We start from the raw sequence: 26,321 nt of genomic DNA, 5'->3' as shown, positions 1-26,321 counted from the left end.
GCAGGGCATAGTGCAGAGATGACTGATACAGGGTCAAGATTAATCTAAATTGAGACAGGGCCTAGTGCAGTGATTACTGATATGGGTCTAGTTGAATATAAACTGAGACAGGGTCTAGTGCAGTCCTGTCTGACACAGGGCTTAAATTAATATAAACTGTGACAGGGCCTAGTGCAGTGATAACTGATACAGGGTCTTGATCAATATAAACTGAGACAGTGCCCTTTGCAGTGGTTATTGATACAGGGTATAGATCAATGTAAATTGACACAGGGCCCAGTGCAGTGTTTACTGACATGTGGTCTCCATCAATATAAACTCAAACAATGTCCAGTGCAGTGATTACTGATACAGGGTCTAGATCAATATAAACTAAGGTAGGTCCTAGTACAGCAATTACTAATACAGGGTCTGGATTAATACAAACTGAGACAGGGTCTAGTGCAGTCATTACTGATACAGGGTCTAGGTTAATATAAATTGAGACACAGCCTAGTGTCGTGATTACTGAAAGAGGATCTGGACTAATATAAACTGAGGCAAGCCATAGTGCATTGATGACTGAAACAGGATCAAGATGAATATAAACTGAGGCAGGGTCTAGTGCAGTGTTTACTGGTACAGGGCCTCAATCAATATAAACTCAGACAATGTCCAGTGCAGTGATTACAGATACAGGGCAGAGATAAATATAAACTGAGAAAGGACCTACTGCCGTGATTACTGACACATAGTCTAGATTAATATAAACAGAGAGGCTCAAGTGCAGTGATTACTGATATAGGGTGTAAATTGATATAAAATGATGCAGGGTATAGTGCAGTGATTACTGATAAAGAGTCGAGATGAATATGAACATGAGACAGGGCCAAGGGCAGTGATTACTGATACAGGGTCTGGATTGATATAAACTGACACAGGGCCTAGTGCTGTGATTTGTGATACAGGGTTGAATTGATATAAAATGAGACAGTCTAGTGCAGTGATTACTGACACAGGCACTAGATTAATATAACCGGAGACAGGGCTATTGCAGTGATTACTGATACAGGCTCTAGGTTAATATGAACTGAGAGAGGGCCTAGTGCAGTGATTACTGATAGAGGGACTAGATTGATATAAATTGAGACAGGGTATAATACAGTGATTACTGAAACAGGCTTTAGACTAATATAAACTGAAAAATAGTCCAGTGCCGTGGTTTTTGGTTCAGGGTGCAAATTATTATAACCAGAACAGGGTCGAGTGCACTGATTACTGAAACAGCATCTGAACCAACATAAACTGAGACAGGGCCTGGTGAAATTTCACTGATACAGGGCCTAGATAAATACAACTGGGACAGGAGCTCTTGCAGTAATTACTGCTGCAGGGACTAAATTAATATAAACTGAGACTGGATCTAGTGCAGTGATTACAGATAGAGGGACTGGGCTAAGATAAAGTGAGACAGAGTCTAGTGCAGAGATAACTGATATGGGGCCAAGATCAATATAAACTGAGACAGGGTCAAGTGCTATGATTACTTATTCAGATCTAGATCAATATCAATTGAGACAGTGTCTACTGCAGTGATTACTAATACAGGCTCTTGCTCTATATAAACCGAGGCAGTGTCCAGTGCAGTGATTACTGACATGGGGTCTTGATCGATATAAACTATGGCAGGGCCTAGTGCAGTAATTACTGATGTAGGCCCTAAATCCATATAAACTGAGACAGGGTCTAGTGCAGTAATTACTGATAGAGGGCCTATTTCATATCAACTGAGGCAGGGCATAATGCGATGATTACTGATACAGTGTCTAGATTGATAAAAACTGAGGCAGGGCAGAATATAACATGAACTGACACTTAAAAAGGTCTAGATCAATGGCAACTGAGACAGTGTCTAGTGCAGTGATTACTGACACAGGATTTAGATCAAATAAACTGTGACAGGGCCTAGTGCATTGATTACTGACAGGAGGTCTAGGTTGATATAAAGTGAGGCAGGGCCACGTGCAGTGATTACTGATAAAGGCTCCCGATTAAGATGAACTGAGACAGGACCTAGTGCAATGATTAGTGATACAAGGTTGGATTTATATAAAATCAGACAGGCTCTAATGCGATCTTTACTGATACAGGGTCTGGATCAATATAAACTGAGACAGTGCCCAGTGCAGTGATTACTGATACAGGGTCTCGATTAATATAAACTGATACAGAGTTTAGTGCAGTGATTACTGATACAGAGTCTAGATTGATAAATACTGTGGCAGAGCATGCTGCAGAGATTACTGACACAGGGTCTAGATTAATATAAACTAGGACAAAGGCTAGTGCAGTGATTAATGATACAGGATCCAGATCAATATAAACTGAGACAGTGTCCAGTGCAGTCATTACTAATACAGGGTCCAGATTAATAGAAACTGAGACAGGGTCTAGTGCAGTGTTTACTGATACATGGCCTTGATCCATATAAACTCAGACAACGTCCAGTGCAGTGATTACTGATACAGGGTCTAGATTAATACTAACTGAGACAGGATCTAGTGCAGTGATTACTGATCCAGGGTCTAGGTTAACGTAAACTCGGACAATGTCCAGTGCAGTGTTTACTGATACAGGGCCGAGATAAATATAAACTGAGACTGGGCTTACTGCAGTGATTACTGATACAGGGTCTAGGCTAATATAACCTGAGACATGGTCTAGTGCAGTGATTACTGATATGGTATCTGGATTAATATAAACTGAGGCAAACTATTGTTCTGTCATTACTGATAGAGGGCCTGGGCTAATATAAACTGAGACAGTGTACAATGTATTGATTATTAATACAGGATCTAGATTGATATGAATTGAGTGCAGTGATTACTGCTACAGGGTCTAAATAAATATTAACTGAGACAGGGCCAAGTGCAGTGATTACTGATACAGGGCCTATTTTAATGTAAACTGAGACAGGGCCTGGTACAGTGTTCACTGATACAGGGCCTAGATGAATAAAAACGAGGGCAGCAGCTATTGCAGTGATTACTAATACAGAGCCCAGATCAATACAAAGTGAGAGTATCCATTGCACTGATTATTGTACAGTGTCTAGGTTAAAATAAACTGGGATAGGGTCTAGTGCAGTGATTACCGATGGAGGGTCTTGATTAATACAAACTGATACAGGGCCAAATGCAGTGATTACTGTTACAGGGTCTAGGTTGATAAGAAGTGAGGCAGGGCATAGTTCAATGAATACTGATACAGGTCTAGACAAATATAATCTGAGACAGGCTCTAGTGCAGAGATAACTGATAGAGGGACTAGAACAATATAAACTGAAACAGTGTCCAGTGCCATGATTACTGTTGCAGGGTCCAGATTAATATAAACTGAGACACAGCCAAATGCAGTGATTACTTAAACAGCATCCAGATTGATATATACTGAGTCAGGGCATGCTGCAGTGATTAATGATACAGGCACCAGTTTAAGATGAACTGAGACAGGACCTTGTGCATTGATTAGTGATACAAGGTTGGATTAATATAAAATCAGACAGGCTCTAATGCAATCATTACTGATACAAGGTCTGGGTTAATATAAACCGAGACAGTGTCTGGTCCAGTGATTACTGATACAGGGTCTCGATTAATATAAACTGATACAGGGCCTAGTGCACGGATTACTGATACAGAGTCTAGATTGATAAAAACTGAGGCAGGGCACAGTGAAGAGATTAATGATACAGGGTCTAGATTAACATAAACTGATGCAGGGCCTAGTGCAGTGATTATTGATGCAGGGCCGAGATAATTATAAACTAGGAGAGAGGCTAGTGCAGTGATTAATGATACAGGATCCGGATCAATATAAACTGAGATGGTGCCCAGTGCAGTCATTCCTAATACAGGCTCTAGATTAATAGAAACTGAGGCTGCATCGGGTGCAGTGTTTACTGATATATGGCCTTGATCAATATAAACTCAGACAATGTTCTGTACAGTGTTTACTGATACAGGGCCGTGAGAAATATAAACCGAGACAGGCTCTAGTGCAGAGATAACTGATACAGGGTCTAGAAGAACATAAATTGAGACAGGGTCCATGCAAAGGTTACTGATACAGGGTCTTGATTGATATAAACTGAGGCAGGGCATTGTGCAGTGATGGCTGATGCAGGCTCTAAGTTAATATAAACTGAGACAGGGCCTCTTGCAGTGATTACTGATACAGGGGTCTAGATTGAAACAAACTGAGGCAGGGCATAGTGCAGAGATGACTGATACAGGGTCAAGATTAATCTAAATTGAGACAGGGCCGAGTGCAGTGATTACTGATATGGGTCTAGTTGAATATAAACTGAGACAGGGTCTAGTGCAGTCCTGTCTGACACAGGGCTTAAATTAATATAAACTGTGTCAGAGCCTAGTGCAGTGATAACTGATACAGGGTCTTGATCAACATAAACTGAGACAGTCCCCTTTGCAGTGATTACTGATACAGGATTTAGATCAATGTAAACTGACACAGGGCCTAGTGCAGTGTTTACTGACATGCGGTCTCCATCAATATAAACTCAGACAATGTCCAGTGCAATGATTACTGATACAGGGCCGAGATAAATATAAACTGAGAAAGGGCCTACTGACACGATTACTGACACAGAGTCTAGATTAATATACACAGAGAGAGGCTCAAGTGCAGTGATTACTGATATAGGGTCTAAATTGATATACAATGATGCAGGGTCTAGTGCAGTGATTAATGATAAAGAGTCAAGATGAATATGAACATGAGACAGGGCCAAGTGCAGTGATTACTGATACAGGGTCTAGATTGATATAAACTGAGACAGGGCCTAGTGCAATGATTTGTGACACAGTGTTGAATTGATATAAAATGAGACAGGGCCATTGCAGTGATTACTGATACAGGTTCTAGGTTAATATGAACTGACAGAGGGCCTAGTGCAGTGATTACTGATAGAGGGACTAGATTGATATAAATTGAGACAGGGTATAATACAGTGATTACTGAAACAGGCTTTAGACTAGTATAAACTGAGAAATAGTCCAGTGCCGTGGTTTTTGGTTCAGGGTGCAAATTATTATAACCAGAACAGGGTCGAGTGCACTGATTACTGAAACAGCATCTGAACCAACATAAACTGAGACAGGGCCTGGTGAAATTTCACTGATACAGGGCCTAGATAAATACAACTGGGACAGGAGCTCTTGCAGTAATTAATGCTGCAGGGACTAAATTAATAGAAACTGAGACTGAATCTAGTGCAGTGATTACTGATAGAGGGACTGGGCTAAGATAAAGTGAGGCAGAGTCTAGTGCAGAGATAACTGATATGGGGCCAAGATCAATATAAACTGAAAGGGTCAAGTGCTATGATTACTTATACAGGTTTAGGTCAATATCAATTGAGACAGTGTCTACTGCAGTGATTACTAATACAGGCTCTTGCTCAATATAAACTGAGGCAGTGTCCAGTGCAGTGATTACTGACATGGGGTCTTGATCGATATAAACTATGGCAGGGCCTAGTGCAGTAATTACTGATAGAGGGCCTATTTCATATGAACTGAGGCAGGGCACAGTGCGATGATTACTGATACAGTGTCTCGATTGATAAAAACTGAGGCAGGGCAGAATATAACATGAACTGACACTTAAAAAGGTCTAGATCAATGGCAACTGAGACAGTGTCTAGTGCAGTGATTACTGATAGGAGGACTAGGTCGATATAAAGTGTGGCAGGGCCTAGTGCAGTGATTAGTGATACAGAGTCGAGATTAATAAAACTTGAGACAGGGCCAAATGTAGTGATTACTGTTGCCGGTTCTGGATCAATGTAAACTAAGACATTGCCCAGTACAGTGATTACTGACATGGGGTCTAGATTAAAATAAACTGAGACAGGGCCAAGTGCAGTGATTACTGATAAAGGTTCCAGATTAAGATGAACTGTGTCAGGACCTAGTGCAGTGATTAGTGATACAAGGTTGGATTTATATAAAATCAGACAAGCTCTAATGCAATCATTACTGATACAGGGTCTGGATCAATATAAACTGAGACAGTGCCCAGTGCAGTGATTACTGATACAGGGTCTCGATTAATATAAACTGAAACAGAGTTTAGTGCACTGATTACTGATACAGAGTCTAGATTGATAAATTGCGTGGCAGAGCATGCTGCAGAGATTACTGACACAGGGTCTAGATTAATTTAAACTAGGACAAAGGTTAGTGCAGTGATTAATGATACAGGATCCAGATCAATATAAATTGAGACAGTGTCCAGTGCAGTCATTACGTATACAGGGTCTATATAAATATTAACTGAGACAGGATATAGTGCAGTGATTACTGATCCACGGCCTAGGTTAACATAAACTCAGACAATGTCCAGTGCAGTGTTTACTGATACAGGGCCAAGATAAATATAAACTGAGACTGGGCCTACTGCAGTGATTAATGATACAGGGTCTAGGCTAATATAAACTGAGACAGGGTCTAGTGCAGTGATTACTGATACAGTGTCTAGATTGATATAAACTGAGACAGGGCCTAGTGCAATGATTTGTGACACAGTGTTGAATTGATATAAAATGAGACAGGGCCATTGCAGTGATTACTGATACATGTTCTAGGTTAATATGAACTGACAGAGGGCCTAGTGCAGTGATTACTGATAGAGGGACTAGATTGATATAAATTGAGACAGGGTATAATGCAGTGATTACTGAAACAGGCTTTAGACTAATATAAACTGAAAAATAGTCCAGTGCCGTGGTTTTTGGTTCAGGGTGCAAACTATTATAACCAGAACAGGGTCGAGTGCACTGATTTCAGAAACAGCATCTGAAAGAACATAAACTGAGACAGGGCCTGGTGAAATTTCACTGATACAGGGCCTAGATAAATACAACTGGGACAGGAGCTCTTGCAGTAATTAATGCTGCAGGGACTAAATTAATAGAAACTGAGACTGAATCTAGTGCAGTGATTACTGATAGAGGGACTGGGCTAAGATAAAGTGAGACAGAGTCTAGTGCAGAGATAACTGATATGGGGCCAAGATCAATATAAACTGACAGGGTCAAGTGCTATGATTACTTATACAGGTCTAGGTCAATATCAATTGAGACAGTGTCTACTGCAGTGATTACTAATACAGGCTCTTGCTCAATATAAACTGAGGCAGTGTCCAGTGCAGTGATTACTGACATGGGGTCTTGATCGATATAAACTATGGCAGGGCCTAGTGCAGTAATTACTGATAGAGGGCCTATTTCATATCAACTGAGGCAGGGCACAGTGCGATGATTACTGATACAGTGTCTAGATTGATAAAAACTGAGGCAGGGCAGAATATAACATGAACTGACACTTAAAAAAGTCTAGATCAATGGCAACTTAGACAGTGTCTAGTGCAGTGATTACTGATAGGAGGTCTAGGTCTATATAAAGTGTGGCAGGGCCTAGTGCAGTGATTAGTGATACAGAGTCGAGATTAATAAAACTTGAGACAGGGCCAAATGCAGTGATTACTGTTGCCGGTTCTGGATCAATGTAAACTAAGACATTGCCCAGTACAGTGATTACTGACATGGGGTCTAGATTAAAATAAACTGAGACAGGGCCAAGTGCAGTGATTACTGACACAGGGTCCATATTAATATAAAATGAGACAGGGCCAACTGCAGTGATTACTGATAAAGGCTCCAGATTAAGATGAACTGTGTCAGGACCTGGTGCAGTGATTAGTGATACAAGGTTGGATTTATATAAAATCAGACAGGCTCTAATGCAATCATTACTGATACAGGGTCTGGATCAATATAAACTGAGACAGTGCCCAGTGCAGTGATTACTGATACAGGGTCTCGATTAATATAAACTGATACAGAGTTTAGTGCACCGATTACTGATACAGAGTCTAGATTGATAAATAGTGTGGCAGAGCATGCTGCAGAGATTACTGACACAGGGTCTAGATTAATATAAACTAGGCCAAAGGCTAGTACAGTGATTAATGATACAGGATCCAGATCAATATATATTGAGACAGTGTCCAGTGCAGTCATTACAAATACAGGGTCTATATTAATATTAACTGAGACAGGATATAGTGCAGTGATTACTGATCCACGGCCTAGGTTAACATAAACTCAGACAATGTCCAGTGCAGTGTTTACTGATACAGGGCAAAGATAAATATAAACTGAGACAGAGTCTAGTGCAGTGATTACTGATACGGTATCTGGATTAATATAAACTGAGGCATCCTCTTGTTCTGTCATTGCTGAGAGAGGGCCTGGACTAATAAACTGAGACAGTGTCCAATGCATTGATTATTAATACAGGATCTAGATTGATATGATTTGAGTGCAGTGATTACTGATACAGGGTCTAAATAAATATTAACTGAGACAGGGCCAAGTGCAGTGATTACTGTTACAGGGTATAAATTGATAGGAAGTGAGGCAGGGCATAGTGCAATGAATACTGATACAGGGTGTAGACAAATATAATCTGAGACAGGCTCTAGTGCAGAGATAACTGATACAGGGACTAGAACAATATAAATTGAGACAGTGTCCAGTGCAGTGATTACTGTTGCAGGATCCAGATTAATATAAACTGAGACAGAGCCAAGTGCAGTGATTACTTAAACAGGGTCCAGATTGATATATACTGAGTCAGGGCATGCTGCAGTGATTACTGATACAGGCACCAGATTAAGATGAACTGAGATAGGGCCTTGTGCATTGATTAGTGATACAAGGTTGGGTTTATATAAAATCAGACAGACTCTAAAGCAATCATTACTGATACGGGGTCTGGATTAATATAAACCGTGACAGTGTCCAGTTTAGTGATTACTGATACAGGGTCTAGATTAATATAACCTGATACAGGGCCTAGTGCAGGGATTACTGATACAGAGTCTCGATGGATAAAAACTGAGGCAGGGCACAGTGAAGAGATTGATGATACAGGGTCTAGATTAACATAAACTGATGCAGGGCCTAGTGCAGTGATTACTGATACAGGGCCGAGATAAATATAAACTAGGACAGAGGCTAGTGCAGTGATTACTGATACAGGGCCGAGATAAGTATAAACTGAGATTGGGCCTATTGCAGTGATAACTGATACATGGTCTAGATTAATATAAACTGAGACAGGGTCTAGTGCAGAACCTGATACAATATTCTGTCATTACTGATACAGGCTCTGGACTAATATAAACCGAGACAGTGTCTAATGGATTGATTACTGATACAGGATTTAGATTGATATGAACTGAGTGCAGAAATTACTGATACAGGGCCGAGATAAATGAAAATGAGGACAGCAGCTATTGCAGTGATTACTGATACAGGCCTAGTTTAATATAAACTGAAACAGGGCCTGGTACAGTGTTTACTGATACGGGGCCGAGATAAATATAACTGGGTCAGGGGCTGTTGCAGTGATTACTGCTGCAGGAACTAAATTAGTACAAACTGAGACTTGGTCTAGTGCAGTGATTACTGATAGAGGGACTAAATTAATATAAACTGAGACAGGTCTCATGCAGACGTAACTGATAGAGGGCCTAGATCAATATAAACCGAGGCAGGGTCTGGTGCACTGATTAATGATACAGGTCTAGATTAATATAAACTTAGACAGTTTCTAGTGTAGTGATTACTAATACAGGGTCTGGACTGATTTATACTGAGGCAGGACATACTGCAGTGTTTACTGGTAAAGGGTCTAGTGCAGTAATTACTGATACAGGGTCTAGTGCAGTGATTGCTGATACAGGATCTTGATTAATATAACCTGAGACAGGCTCCGTGCAGAGGTTACTGATATAGGATCTAGCTCAATATAAACTGAGGCAGTTTCCAGTGCAGTGTTTACTGATACAGGCTTTAGATTTATATAATTTGAGGCAGGGTCTTGTACAGAGAATACAGATACAGGGCCTAGATTATTATAGACTGAGACAAGTCCTAGTGCAGTGATTACTGATAAATGGTCTAGGCTAATACAAACTGAGACAGGGTCCACTGCACTGATTACTGATACAGGGTCTAAATTAATCTAAACTGAGACAGTATCCAGTGTAGGGATTCCTGAAATATGGTCTGGATTAATATAAACTAAGACAGGGCCAAGTGCAAGAATTACTTCATCATTGACACCCATATCCCAAGGATGAATTAAAATGCTGTAGAATACTGCGGATTCTGGAAATCTAAAGCAAGACAAAAAAAATAACCACTCAGCAGTTCAGTGGGCATCAATAGAGAGGGAAAAAGGTCAAACTTTCAGGTCGATGACAGGTGCAAAATCTCCCTTGGTACCATTCTATAGAGCAGGACTGTTTTTCCCACTATCCTCCACCAATATTCATTCTTCAACTAAAATCACATATCATCTAATCATCTTTCACAGCTTCATTCGTGGGAGCTTGCTGTGCACAAATCACCGGATGGATTTCCAACATCACAGCAGTGACTAAACTTAAACAAAACTACATCAACGAGTTTTAAGGATTTTAGGATTTTATGGGGTCGTGAGCAACGTTCTATAAATGCAAATTCTTTCTAAGTGTTAACATTTTAAAATGCCCTTTGTGATATGTTGAAAACTCTGAGATTAATATGATTATAGGTCGCTCCTCTGGCTGCTGTTTTAAATTGCCCGCTTTAACTCGGTTAAATCTTCCAACAAATTGACATTCAGTGTAATCCCAGCCTGTTCAAAGATTCTTCATTGATTGAGATAGTAGAACTTTCAGAATTGAATTATTAATTTAAATGTATTTTTAATTGTTTGAAATAAATAACATCTGTTCTAATGAATGTTGAACACGTTTCTATTAATTTTGTACCAACTGTCAATATTCTTAAAATAAACCCTTGTTTTGAGTTGAAACCAATCAATAAGTGTCTGTGTTTATCTGGTTTTGCTGCCATGAACACTTCATTGAAATCAGTCAGGCGTTTATGTAAATAAACACAGAAATAGAAGTCCCAGATTAGATTCTGGAGACACAAAAACACAACAAATATTTCCCCATCAACACAGCACAGAAATAGAGTCAAACATGCAAATACATCAACCGATTTCAGTAGCAATTGTTTTTTGGGCATTTTTAAAATCAGTTATATAAGAATTATGTCACGATGATATCTAAGTTCAGAAATAAGAAAGATTCCCAATTATCACGATATATAATGTCACGGCAAATGTGTATGTGGAGATATCCTGTATCCTCTCTCTCTCTGTCCCTTTCTCCTCTCTGGCTCTTTGTCTTGTCTCTCCACCATGGGTCATTGTCTTCACTCCACAACATGAAATCAATGTCTAGCCAATGTATTCTCCCAGCACGATTCAGACACTTCAAACTAAATGGATCTAATGAAATGGATTGGAATCCGTGGAGGGAACTTTACTCTAAATCTGTTTTGAGCATTCAATGACCTGGGAGTGCTTGATGGGAAACTGCAGATGAAACTTTACTCTGCACCTAATCTGTGTTGTAGCCAGTAGCGAGGATTTGATGTGGCCGTGCCGAAGGATCCCTCCCTCTATCTAACCCGTGATGTTCCTGCCTTTGGAGTGTCTGATGGGCCAGTGAAGAGGAAGCATTACTTTGCACCTAACCTGCACTGTAACTGTCCGAGGATTGTTCGATACGACTGTGTAGAGGGAGATTTACTCTGTATCTAAACTGTGCTATTCCTGACCTGGGAGTAATTAATAGAGCTGTTTAGAGGGAGCTTTACTCTGCATCAAAACCACACTGTATTTGACATGGCTGTGTTTGATGAGACAGTATAGAGGGAGATTTGCCCCGTATCTAAGCCCTGTGAATGCCTGATGTGACGGTGCAGAGGCAGCTTTCCTCTTTACCTGCCCCCAGCGTCGAGCAGCCTGGGAAATGTCTGATGAAGAGTGCAGAGGAAACTTTACACTGCATCGTACCCTTACCCTACACACCTTGACTGTGTTTGAGCGGACAATGTAGAGGAAGTTTTACCCTGCATCGAAACTGTGCTGTACCTGTCCTGGGAATGTTTGATGGCGACAGTGTAGAGGAAGTTTCACTCTGAATCTAAGCCGTGCTTTACCTGCCTTGGGAGTTTTTCATGTGACAACATAGAGGGAGCTTTACATCATTAATCTTGCCCCATGCTACACCTGCGGCTGTTTGATGGAGCTGTGGGCCTTGTCTCTGCATTACACTAGGCCATGTCTCACCATATCTAACCCATCCTGTACCTGCCCTGGGAGTGTTTCATGGTGACAGTGTCGAGGGAGTTTCACTCACTTTGATCTGTGCTGTACCTTCCCTGGAAGTGTTCAATATGGCAATGTAGAGGGAGTTTTAAATTTTGTGCCTGGCCCCATGCTGCACCTATCCTGGGAGTGCTTGATGTGACAGTGGACCCAGTCTCGATATTGCATTCGACTGTGGCCCTGTCCCTGTTTATATTACACAGGCCAGACCCTATCTCTGTTTATATTACACTAGAAACTGTCTCTGTTTGTATTACACTAGGCCCTGTCCCTGTTTATATTACACTCGACATGTGTCTGTTTACATTATACTTGACATGTTTCTGTTTATATTGCAACAGACACTGTCTCTGTTTGCATTACTCTCGGCCCTGTCTCTGTTTATATGACACTCAACATGTCCCTGTTTATATTATACTCGACATGCCTCTGTTTATCTTGCACTAGGCGGTGCCTCTGTTCATATTGCACTAGGCCCTGTCCCGGTTGATATTACACTCAACATGTCTCTGTTCGCACTGCACTAGACCCTGTTTCTGTTTATATTACATTAGATCCTGTCTCTGTTTGTATTACACTAGGCCCTGTCTCTGTTTATATTACACTCGACATGTCTCTGTTTACATTATACTTGACATGTTTCTGTTTATATTGCAACAGACACTGTCTCTGTTTGCATTACTCTCGGCCCTGTCTCTGTTTATATGACACTCAACATGTTTATATTATACTCAACATGCCTCTGTTTATCTTGCACTAGGCGGTGCCTCTGTTCATATTGCACTAGGCCCTGTCCCAGTTGATATTACATTCAACATGTCTCTGTTTGCACTGCACTAGACCCTGTTTCTGTTTATATTGCATTAGACCCTGTCTCTGTTTGTATTACACTTGGTACGTCTCTGTTTATATTACACTCGACATGTCTCTGTTTTATTTTTGCACTCGATGCTGTCTTTGTTTATATTGCACCACGCCTTGTCCCTGTTTATATTAAACTGGACCCTGTATGTTTATAATACACTAGACCCTGTCACTGTTTATAATACACTAGACCCTATTTCTGTTTATATTACACTAGACCCTGTCTCTATTTATATTACACTGGACCCTGTTTCTGTTTATATTACTCTTGATCCTGCCTTTGCTTCTATTAAACAAGGCCCTGTCTCTGTTTATATTATACTTGACATGTCTCTTTATATATTGATCTAGAACTGTCTCTGTATTTCAGCAGATGCTGTCTCAATTCTGCGCTAGATCATGTCTGTATTTAAATTACATTATGACCTGATAGTGAAGATAATACAGAAAGATGGTGGGAACAGTAAGGATGCAAAAATTCTTCCGGGAACAATTATCATGGGGGCCTATTTAGATGTCGTGACTTGTCCTCCCTGCATCCCAGATTTGTGTTCATAAACCACAGATCTCTCTTACTTTGCAGCTGTTGAAATTAACTCCTATTTCTAGGGTCTAGTGCAATAAAGTAAGGGAATATATTAATGTAATATAAATAGAGGACAATTACATAAATAACTGAGACAGGATCTCGTGTTACAGAAACAGAAGCATGGACTAGAGCAGTAATAATGAGGCTGGCCCAGTGTAATCTGAACAGAGACATGGTGGAGTACAGCAATAACTGAGACAGGGACCAGTGTTACAGAAACAGAAACGTGGACTAGAGCAGTAACAATGAGACAGTGTAATATAAACAGAGACATGGTGCAGTGCAGCAATATTGATAACAGATGTCCTGAAGTCCCACAGAGCCAGATACAATATGCATGGAGATACCTCCTGGTGATTCCCCTCCCTCAGCTGATGAATCTGTACTCCTTCATCTTTAGCACTACTTGGAAGAAACACTGAGGGTAGCAAAGGCAATAAAAGTGCTGTGAATTTGCAAAGTCAATTACCATTTGACAAGACCACTAATGACTGAGCTGGATGAGCCCTGAATGACATATCTGTTATGTTAAGTATAATATGACCAGACTGGACCTGCCACAGATGGTTAGAGAGCCAAGATGATAGAAAACCCTATCCCATCTCGGGCCCATCACACTATTGATATAGGTGTGATTGACCCCTGCACTGTCCTTGTTTAAACCAAGGCCGGTATTCACACTGAGTACATTCTCTATTGTGTTGTGCTTCTCTGCCACTGTGCTAAACGTGATACATTCAGAACAGATATAGCAGCTCAAAACTTGGCATCAACGAGATGCTGTTGGCCATCAGCAGCAGAATAATTGCATTCAATCCCAACATGTGATCTCATGGACCAGAATATCCCTCACTCGCACCTTGGTGGACCTATCCACAGGTCCCTGAAGGTAGCAGGGCAGGTAGATGAGGTGGTTAAGAAGGCGTACGGGATACTTGCCTTTATTAGCTGAGGCATAGAGTACAAGAGCAGGGAGGTTATGCTGGAACTGTATAAAACGCTGGTTAGGCCACAACTGGAGCCCTGCGTGCAGCTCTGGCCACCACATGATAGGAAGGATGTGATTGCACTGGAGAGGGTGCAGAGGAGATTTACCAGGATGCTGCCTGGGCAGGAGAGTCTGAGGAAATATTGGATAGGCTGGGGTTGTTTTCCTTGGAGCAACAAAGGTTGAAAGGGGACCTGATGGAGATGTAAAATATTATGAGGGGCATAGCTAGGGTGGGTGGGAAGGCACTTTTTAAATTAGTAGAGGGGCCAATAGCCAGGAGGCAGAGATTTAAGGTAAGTGATGGAAGGCTAAGAGGAGAGTTGAGGAGAATTTTTTTCACCCAGAGAGTGGTAGGAATCTGGAACTTACTGCCTAAAAGGGTGGTTGAGTACAAAACTCTCGTAACGTTTATGGAGTATTTAAATGTTCACTTTAGCTGCCATAGCCTCCTGTGCCATGGGCCAAGCATAGGAAAATGGGATTATTGTCGTCAGATCTTTGTTGACCGGTGTGGAATCAATGGGCTGAATGGCCTCCTTCTGTGCTGTAAACGTCTATGAGTCCATGATTCGAACACCCAGCCTGGGGACAATGAGGAATGTAGAACAGCAGGTCATAAACAAAACTAGGCATAGCTGAAAATGACGAACCATAGTGTGAAGCTAGAACACTATATATAATGGAAAACAGATCAAACCTGTCCCCTTGCTATTCAATCAGTCTACTCTCGATGATCAATAAAGTGAAGGAAGGTGAGAAATTGGTCTTTGGCGCTGGAAAAGCAGGGATATCTAAAATCTAATTCTGCTGACTGCGCAAAAAATGAATATCAAGTGCTGCGTAGCATATATGGCCGATCCGTTACCGCCCGTTTCAGGTTACTGCGATATACCGATTTCTGGCCTAACACGTTTATTTATAATATTTTCTCTCATCTCGCAGAAGCATGGAGTAACACAGACATAATTGAAACAGAGGCATAGATTAAAGCAAAACATTGCGGATGCTGGAAATCTGAAATAAAAACAGAAAATGCTGGACAAACTCAGCAGGTCTAACAACACATGTGGAGAGAGAAACAGAGTTAACGTTTCGAGTCCGTATGATTCTTCTTCAGAGACATAGTCTAGCGCCGTAGTTAAAATGGCCAGATCTGGGAAATATAGACATAGTCAAGATATAATATAAACAGAGACAGGGCCTAGTTTAATATAAACAGAGACAGGGCCTAATGTAATATAAATGGAGACAGGGTCCAGTGCAATGCAAACTGAGATGGCTTCTAGTGGAACATTAACGAGATGGCAAGGGTGGTGCTGTTGTTGTCTGGCGCAATGATCTCTACCTCGCGGAGGCTGAGCGTCAACTCGCAGACACTTCCTCCTACCTCTCCCTGGACCATGACCCCACCACTGAACATCAAGTCATTGTTTCCAGGACTGTCACTGACCTCATCTCCTCTGGAGATCTTCCTCCCACAGCTTCCAACCTGATAGTCGTCCAACCTCGGATGGCCCGCTTCTACCTCCTACCCAAAATCCACAAACAGGACAGTCCCAGCAGACTGATTGTGTCAGCCTGTCCCTGCCCCACGGAACTCTTTTCTCGCTATCTTGACTCCCTTCTCTCTCCCCTTGTCCAGTCCCTTCCCACCTACATCCGTGATTCCTCTGACACCTTACGTCACATCAACAATTTCCAGTTCCCTGGCCCCAACTGCCTCCTTTTCACCATGGACGTCCAATCCCTCTACAACTCCATCCCCCACCAGGATTGTCTGAGGGCTCTCAGCTTGTTCCTCGAACAGAGGCCCGAACAATCCCCACCCACCACTACTCTCCTCCGTCTGATTGAACTTGTTCTCACACTGAACAATTTCTCCTTTAACTCCTCTCACTTCCTCCAAATAAAAGGTGTGGCTATGGGTACCCGCATGGGCCCCAGCTATGCCTGTCTCTTTATGGGGTAGGTGGAACATTCCTTGTTCCAGTCCTACTCCGGCCCCCTCCCACAACTCTTTCTCCGGAACATCGATGATTACTTTGGTGCTGTTTCATGCTCTTGTCGGGACCTGGAAAAATTTTTTAATTTTGCTTCCAGTCTCCACCCCTCCATCATTTTCACATGGTCCATCTCTAACACTTCCCTTCCCTTCCCTGACCTTTCTATCTCAATTTATGGTGATAGACTGTCCACCAATATCCATTACAAGCCTACCGACTCCCACAGCTACCTCGACTACAGCTCCTCACACCCCTCTTCCTGTAAGGACTCCATCCCATTCTCTCAGTTCCTTCACCTCCGTCGCATCTGTTCTGATGATGATACCTTCAAAAACAGTTCCTCTGACATGTCCTCCTTCTTCCTTAACCGAAGTTTTCCACCCACGGTAGTTGACAGGGCCCTCAACCGTGTCCGGCCCACCTCCCACGCATCCGCCCTCACGCCTTCTCCTCCCTCCCAAAAACATGATAGGGTCCCCCTTGTCCTCACTTATCACCCCACCAGCCTCCGCATTCAAAGGACCATCCTCCGCCATTTCCGCCAACTCCAACATGATGCCACCACCAAACACATCTTCCCTTCACCCTCCCGGTGGCATTCCGCAGGGATCGTTCCCTCCGTGACACCCTGGTCCACTCCTCCATCACCCCCTACTCCTCAACCCCCACCAATGGCACTTCCCCATGCATACGCAAAATATGCAACACCTGCCCCTTCACTTCCTCTCTCCTCACCGTCCAAGGGCCCAAACCCTCCTTTCAAGTGAAGCAGCATATCACTTGCATTTCCCCCAACTTAGTCTACTGCATTCGTTGCTCCCAATGCAGTTTCCTCTGCATTGGAGAGACCAAACGCAGACTGGGCGATCGCTTTGCAGAACATCTTCAGTCTGTCTGCAAGAATGACCCAGACCTCCCTGTCAATTGCCATTTTAACACTCCACCCTGCTCTCTTGCCAACATGACTGTCCTTGGCTTGCTGCATTGTTCCAGTGAAGCTCAGTGCAAACTGGAGGAACAGCACCTCATCTTCTGACTAGGCACTTTACAGCCTTCCAGACTGAATATTGAGTTCAACAACTTTAGATCTTGAACTCCCTCCTCCATCCCCACCCCCTTTCCGTTTCTTCCCCCTCCCTTTTGTTTTTTCCAATAATTTTATTTTCCCACCTATTTCCATTATTTTTAAATGTATTCCACCCATGGTTTATTTCACCCCGCCCCCACTAGAGCTACCTTGCTTGTCCTGCTCTCCAATCTTGATTAGCACATTCTTTTAGATAATATCACCACCTTCAACACCGCTTTGTTCTTTTGTCTGTGACATCTTTTGGTTATCTGCTCCTATCACTGCTTGCTTGTCCCAACAAACCCCCCCACCCCACTTCTTCCCCCTCCCCCCTCCCCCTTAAACCAGCTTATTTTTCACCCCTTTCCTATTTCTACTTAGTTCTGTTGAAGGGTCATGAGGACTCGAAATGTCAACTTTGTTCTTCTCCGCCGATGCTGCCAGACCTGCTGAGTTTTTCCAGGTATTTCTGTTTCTGTTTTGGATTTCTAGCATCCGCAGTTTTTTGTTTTTATTAATGAGATGGGATCTATTTTAATACAAACAGAGGGCCTGATCCAGCACAATAGAAATAAAGTAGTTCCCAGGACATTAATAATCGAACCAGGATCCTGTATAACATGGGAGGGACGATCATGCAGTGGGAACATCACTGGATTCGTAACCCAGAGATCCAGGCCTTTTCCCTGGGGATAGGGGTTTGAATCCCATTATGGCAGCACGCGGAATCCAAATTCAATTAATAAATCTGGAATTGAAAGCTCATCTCAATCATGGTGACCATGAAACTCTTTTCGATTATATTAAACATCCACCTGGTTCACCGGTGTCCTTTAGAGAAGAAAATCTGCCGCCCTTACCCAGCCTACATTTTATTCTTCGCTCATGGGAATGTGGGCGGCACTGGGTAGGCCAGCATTTATTGCCCATCCCTAATTTCCCTTGAGAACAGTCTGGCTTGTTAGGCTATTTAAGAGTCAACCACATTGCTGTGGGGTTGCAGTCACATGCAGTCCAGACCAGGTGGCATTAGTGTGAACCAGATTGGTTTTTACGACAATCGTCTCATGATCATCATTAGATTTTTGAATTCAAATTTCATCATCTGCCGTGGTGGGATTCAAACACAGATCCCAAGCAAATTACTAGCCCATTGAGAATACCACTACGCCACCGCCTCCCAAACATATAACTCCAGACCCACAATTTTGTGCAGCCCCATTCTCCAATTATTTGTTTAATTGTCCACCACCATTAATGACTGGATGTGACAGGGCTGCAGAGGGAAATCCAATCCGTTGGATGTGGGATCTTCCAGACTATGTGATATAAATATTGGTATTGGCTGGTGCAGTATTAATTGAAACAGAGTACAGAGAAATATAAACAGAGACAGTGTTTGGTCTAACATAAAAATAGATGGAGTCCAATTTAAAAAGACAGAGACAGGGCCCAGTGCTGTATTAATTGAGACAATGCCTGCTTCATAGAATGTATCCATCAAGATTTCACATCCATCTGCTGGCCAAACTTTGTAATTGCAGCTATTGTGAAAATGTCGCTGTCAGGTTAGATCTTTGACATTATTGTATCAAGAGTCCACTTCCTCAGATGTAGTACCACATCGCCTTCTGCGAGAGGTGTCAAAATTTAACAAAATTCAACTAATTGCAGATGAACGTGGTTGTTTAGCGCACGTTAAAGTCAGCACCAGAGTAAAGCGGCCCAATTCCTGGTGATGTAACTTTGTTCATCTTGATTAAAGGGAGGGATGTTGACCAGGGCACTGCATAGAGACGATGGGAACTTTAATGTCCACCTCAACAAACATAGTGTTAGGGAGAGTTTATTGGTTCATGGTACCACCTGAAAGGCAGTTAGGGTCATTTTCTTCAATAGTTAAGGGCTACAGGGCCTCCCAGGAAGTCAAGGTGGGATTTTAAGTTGAAGCACAAAATGCCATTTTGGTCTATGTGTGTGAGGGAGAGGGAGAGAGAGAAGGAGAAGCACATCATATTGTTTGCAACTGAATTTCACAAAGGTCCTGGACAACATTCCATCTATGAAAGATCACAGACACACAATGGAAACAAATCCATTTCAGAATTGCTTGTGGCTGAGGAGGCCAATGGTTGTCAGACAGGTTCTGCCGGAACTGCAGCACATGAAGGTACAAAATGCCGTTGTGGGTTGTTTTTTCCCCCGGTGTTAGCCTGGAGTGCCAAGCCGCTGTAGCCGCTGGTCATCGTGGTGGTTCACGCCAACCCACAGGAGGTGTCGCCATTTTCCTCAGTCGTCAGTTAGTTACACTGAGTTATGATAATCGATATTTAGGGCCTTCACTTCAAGCATCCTTGAAGTGGAGCTTTGGGCGTCCCACTGGTTGTCTGCCTCCGGCTACCTCATCATACAGAAAGTCCTTGTGCATGTGACCATCTTCCATCCTGTGTATGTTTCCAAGCCACCAAAACCACGTGTTTGATGAACTCTGCAGTCTTGGGAGCTCTGCCTTTGAGAGTTCCACTGCATTCGTGACTTTATCCTGCCAGTACATACCCATAATGCGCATCAGGCTGTGAAGATGGAAATTGTGGAGCTTCTTCCCTTGACAGCTGTAAGTCGTCCATGTTTCACAGCCATACAGCAAGGTGCTGAGAACACAGACCTTATAAACCATCAACTTGGTCCTAAGTGTCAGTTTGATGTTATTCCAGGGGTGTTTCATGAGTCAGCCAAAGGTGGCAGCTGCTTTTCCCATGCGGGTATCAAGTTCTGCAGCTGCTGTAGCTGCCTGTCACTGTGGAACCCAGGCAGCAGAGTTTTCTTCCACCCGGATGTTATTTAGTGTGATCAATGGCGGAAATGCAACTCCTTGTCCCATGACCATGGTTTTCTCCATGCTTATAATCAGGGAGAACAAGTTCCAACAAGTCAGTTCATCAGTCTTTGTGGATGAGTTTCCATTTTAATGACAGGGTTATCAGTGTGGAGGAATTCTCTGATCAGGATGCAATGTGTTTATGCCTTCACTTTCAGTCACCTAGATTGTGGAGCCTGGACTGAGTGTGTAAGTAGACTCCTTCCATATCTCTAGGGAAGGCAAAGCAGCATGAGAAAAAGATGCCAAACAGATAGGACACAGGCCTGTTTCACTCCATTCTTCATTCCAAATCTGTTGAAATTGGAATCATCAATCTGTGCAGTGTATGTTGTCATGGAAGGAGGAAATGAGACTGAGGAGCTTTGATGAACATCCAATTGTCCCCAAAATCTTGTAGAGTCCTGTTCTGCTGACAGTGTCGAGCATATGGAGCAGATCATGTCCAGAGTATATCTTCCAACACAAACACCACACTATGCTTCAGCCTGTAGATGAAGTCTTTCAAGTATGAACAGAGCAAAGGCCTTCCCTGTGACTCTATGAGTGAGATATCCCTGCGGTTGTTGCAGTCTCATCTGTCGGCTTTGTCTACGGATAGTGTGATAATTTTTTTCAGTGTGCATCTCCTGTGATCTCCTGAACGAATCTTATCTTTCAGTAGAGAAGGCGAAGGTCATAAAGGCTGAGAGAAATAAATAATTATATACACCGATTATCAACAATTCAGGAAGGTAAATAATTATATTAATGAATTATCACCAATTCACAAAGATAAATAATTGCATTCACCAATTATGATCAATTCACAACGATAAATAATTATATTCACCAATTATCATCTATTCAGAAAGGTAAATAATTATATTCACCAATTATCAGCAATTCACAAAGATAAATAACTATATTCACCAATTATGATCAATTTACGAAGATAAATAACTATATTCACTAATTATCATCAACTCACAAAGGTAAATAATTATATTCATCAATTAGCATCAACACACAAAGATAAATAATTATATATAGTTATATTCACTATTATCATCAATTCAGAAGATAAATAATTATAGTCACCAATTATCAGCAATTCACAAAGATAAATAATTATATTCACCAACTATCATCCATTCACAAAGATACATAATTGCATTAACCAATTATTATCAGCATTTTATTTAATGTAAAATGTAATTGCTGTTTGTTTAATATCATTAACATAGATTGAGATCACATCGAGCATTCTGTCAGCAAGGAATCATATCTGTCCCAGAATTCAGTGGGAAATGGAATTAAATCAGACCGAGGAGAATGAGCAGCTACCCAGCAGCCTCTGCGCTTTATTGACAAATAATTACCTCATCATCACACAGAAACTCCTGATATATAACTGGAGTGCGTAAAGGTTTGTAAAGTGATGGTATAAATAAAACTACCTGGACCTGACGTTAAGTTGATAAATGTTTAAGTCTAGATTTGTCATTCCCTCATTTGGAAGGTAAGGTAACATTTGCAGCTCTCAGGTGAGTTTCACACTATTTCTGTTTCCACAGTAATAATCTTTAGTCTGTTACCTTCACTAATTTGGCCGAGGTTATGTTGAATGTTTTGTTGTAAATGAAAATACCACATGCTCCAAATATTACAATCCTCCATCCTAATCCGAATTATGTACCCGTTTTCTGTCTGAAAGCTGATGATTCCCCCTCAGCAGGGCAGAATCATCAGTACCGCAGGGACATTTCCAGCCTTCTCTTGGTGACGTTCAGCTCGTTAGTGCCTGATAGCATGGGAATGGGATTCATCCGGGAAATCTGGAAGGATGGAAGGTATTAGACTGACACAAATGAAATACAGGACCTGCTTCATGGTCTGAAGTAGTCAAGCACAAAGATGAGAACGTAGAACAACATCTTTCAGGCAAATCTATCGCTACATCGATCAATTAATTCATTGACTCTTTGATCAAAACATTCAGGCATCCAACTATCCTGCATCACTGCAGTCATCCCTCCATTCTTTTGCCAGATGGTGGTGCTGTATTAATGTCACTGGAATAGTAACCCAGGCACCCAAGCTATTCTTCTGGGGGTAAGAATTCAAATCTCACCATGGCAGCTAGTGGAATTTAAATTCAATAATAAACCTGGGATTGAAAGCTGGTCTCAGTGAAGGGAACCGTGAAACTATCATCGATTGTGGGGGGGAAAAATCATCTGGTTCACTAATGTACTTTAGGAAAGGAAATCTGCCACTGTACCTAGTCTGGCCTACATGTGACTCCAGATCCACAGCATTTTGGTGGACTCTAACTGCACTCTGAAATGGCCTAGCAAGGCACTCAGTTCAAGGGCAGTTAGAACAAATGCTGGTCTTGCCAGTGACTCCCACATCCCGTGAAAGAGTAAAGGTGAAAAATCACACATACATATTTATCCATTACAAAATGCATCCCCTCTCTGAGTCCTCTCTAATAGTCTGTCTGTATTTCTTTCTATCCATCCATCCATCACAATATTATGATGTGTTGGAGAGATCCTCCAATGAGCCATTGATGTTAACAGGGTGTCAGAGAAGCTGGATAACTTTTCTTTCCTGAGAGATTGGAACAGTTCACATAGGTTCACAACTTAAAAAATAAAATTGACTCCAGTGTTGTTGCTGGGTAGATTTGTTTATAAATAGGTCTTGTTGACAATGTTAAGGGTTTGAAGTTGGCATGTGGCCAAGCGGTTAGAACAGAGGAAACAGACCTTTGATAAACTGCACAAAGCCCCAGATGCTTCTTGTAAACAACATTGGAAATTCGAGCCTCCCTGACTGCAGCCGGCTGGCTTGCTGCCAAGTGCTGTGTGGGGCGGATTAGTTTGGATAAGAATGAACAAAATGAGATTTAGCCATTCAAACAATAAATGTTTCACACAAGAAAGACACATTATAAAGGGTATTTCATCTAAGGAAATATTTTACTGAATGCCGTGTTTACTATGAGATTAAACACGATCAGAAAATATTAAATTGACCATATGCTACATAATTTATATTATTTCCAACTAAAAGGCATTCCAATTATTGAAGCCGGTTTATTAAGAGCTTCATAAAGTGCGAGAGAGCGATGTTGATGGTCCCAATCTCCCAGTCCAATGAGATGAGTGCAATGGCAAAAATTAAAAAGAAATTAAATTAAAAGAAAATTGTTGAATTGCCTTAAACCCGCAGGGATTCCTTGAATATTCCTAGAGTTGTGCGCTTCAATTGACCTGAGGGATTTCTTATACCTGATTAGGACCGTGTACTGTACAGTTTAATTTGTGCTGATTTCGATTATTTAATAGTCTCTCTCATAGCTGCCAATGAGTGGAGAAATGACCAGTTCATGACCTGCTTCAGTGGAAGATAAAACATTTATTCTTTTGATATTGTGTAATATGCCACAAAATCCTGATATCCTGTGTTCCCAATATCCATGAATGGTAGACAGCCGGTGGCCAATCAAATTAGCTGCAATGATTTGGACGCTGAAGGATAACTGTGCTGATCTCCGTGTTCGTTCAGATTCATTAATTTCTCTGTCAAAATTGATGTAAATTTTACGTTTCTCGGTCAACTCACTGTTTAATCATCAGGCAGGCGGGCTTCCTTTACCGCTAATTTTCACAGGGCTGTCTTCGGGTCAGGGGCTATTCGAGAAATGCAAGGAAAGACATTGTATAATGTGAGGAGATTCTTCTTATCTCCGGACCCAAATTGTACAGCGATAGCCACCAACACTGTAAATAGAATCACTTTGTTCATCCCCCGCATTTAGTTACATAAATCAATAATGATTCCTATGATTGACGATATTTTATTGCTGTAATGAGATAGAGACCCGGAGTTGTTGCAACACAGGCTGACAGTCCCTTTATTCCCTATTAATGTGATTAAATCGTTTTAGATTCAATCCCTTGTGAATTAGTGTAGAAATCAATTGACTTAATTTACAATTGAATTAGTTATATTTATGGACTGATCCTTAACTGCAATTTCACGATTAGAGCCAGTGAAGACATTACAATGAATCCATTCAGCCAAATATCCCGATACAGGTAAAATGTCCACTTTTAACAATATTGTAAATATCTGAGCCCATTCTGTTGGGGGTGTGGAAGGTGGGGCGTGGATCCAGTCGCCGCCTCCACCAGGGAATCAACAGGCGGCGCCTGGAAACCCTCCCCCTTCTGCCGGGTATTTAAATGCCGCTCACTGGGGCCGGAATCCAACAGTCCGGGAGCTGGTTTGTTCACTGAGTTCTGGACAGAACAGTTTTCCCCAAGTGACCAGAAAGATGAGGTCGGCGATTTCTCTCAGTTTGTTGCTGACTTTCTTATCCCGTGAGTAGTTTTTATTGTCCAAGTCTCTCACTGTTACTGTCTCAGTGTTAATCTCTCTCTCTGGAATGTTATAGAGTCAGGAATTGTTTCACCAGAATTAATCCTCGGTGTTTTTGATATATTTTTACAGGTGTCCAGTCGGATATTGTGTTGACTCAGCCTGAGACAGGGACCGGGCGCCCCGGAGGATCCCTGAGACTGACCTGTAAAACCAGCGGCTTCGATCTTGGCAGCTACAGCATGTACTGGGTCCGACAGGTTCCCGGGCAGGGGCTGGAGTGGCTGGTTTACTACTATAGTTCATCCAGCAACAGCTATGCCCCAGCAATTAAAGATCGATTTACTGCGTCCAAAGACACTTCAAGGAGCATCTTCTCCTTGGACATGACGAACCTGAAGATTGAAGACACCGCCATCTATTACTGTGCAGCAGACCACAGCGAGAGGAACCAGGGCTGGAGCCGAACAAGAACAGATCGAGAGAAACTAAACAACTTCCACCATAACCTGACGGTCAGTACTTGTTTTAAATGTAATATTAACTGTAATGATTAGAACCCGACAACAAGCCGCTTCTGACAAAAGTAAAACAGAAAATTTAACAGTAAAACCTAACAAACCAATTAATATAATGGGCTGAGCTTTTGGCTGTGTTTATATTTACTGTTAACAGTTTCCACAATTACAGACCTGGATAGAATGTTCATTTTAATATGTCTGATACTTGGAGGAGATCACTGTTCTTTGAGTTTTGTAAATTGCTGCATAAATACTAAACTGTATCTGAAGTAAACGTATATTTGAAGTGAATATTGAGAGGCAGCACTGAACAGAGAGTGGGTGCAGTTCTTGTGCGGGTGTATTTCACTGTGATACTACAGCAGTGGGTCACAGTGCTGTGCACAGCGACATCCTCCTACAAAAACCTCAGAAGGAGTTTGTTCAAATTGGTGATCACGATCACAACAGGAAAAGTCAAAGAAAATGGGAGCTGAATAAAATAATGGGTATAAGTAATATAGGTTTGTATAAATATATAAAAGTCTTCCGCTTTATTTGTGTTTACGACACGCTAAATCTGCACAGAGGCTTTTAAAGAACTCCAATCACATTTATAAATATAATGACCAGCACAAGCTGAAATATCTCACTGATTCACTCTTAGGCGAGTCGGGATCAGGTTTTTGGAAAGGGCAGTGAGATTAAATCTCTGTATATACAGTGAACAGTCTGCCGCAGTATTTGACAT

General features: G+C 41.8%; 1 protein-coding gene across 1 annotated transcript in view; it reads right to left on the bottom strand.

Moving 5' to 3' along the window:
* Positions 1-26,321, bottom strand: part of LOC144697848 (uncharacterized) — a 682,240-nt gene that overhangs the window by 597,869 nt on the left and 58,050 nt on the right. The gene's annotated exons all lie outside the window — the stretch shown is intronic.

Source organism: Cetorhinus maximus, chromosome 23 (assembly GCF_964194155.1).
Source record: "Cetorhinus maximus chromosome 23, sCetMax3.hap1.1, whole genome shotgun sequence".
Classification (NCBI taxonomy): Eukaryota; Metazoa; Chordata; class Chondrichthyes; order Lamniformes; family Cetorhinidae; genus Cetorhinus; species Cetorhinus maximus.
The sequence above is the reverse complement of the archived record's forward strand: the minus strand, read 5'-3'. Positions and strand labels throughout refer to the sequence as shown.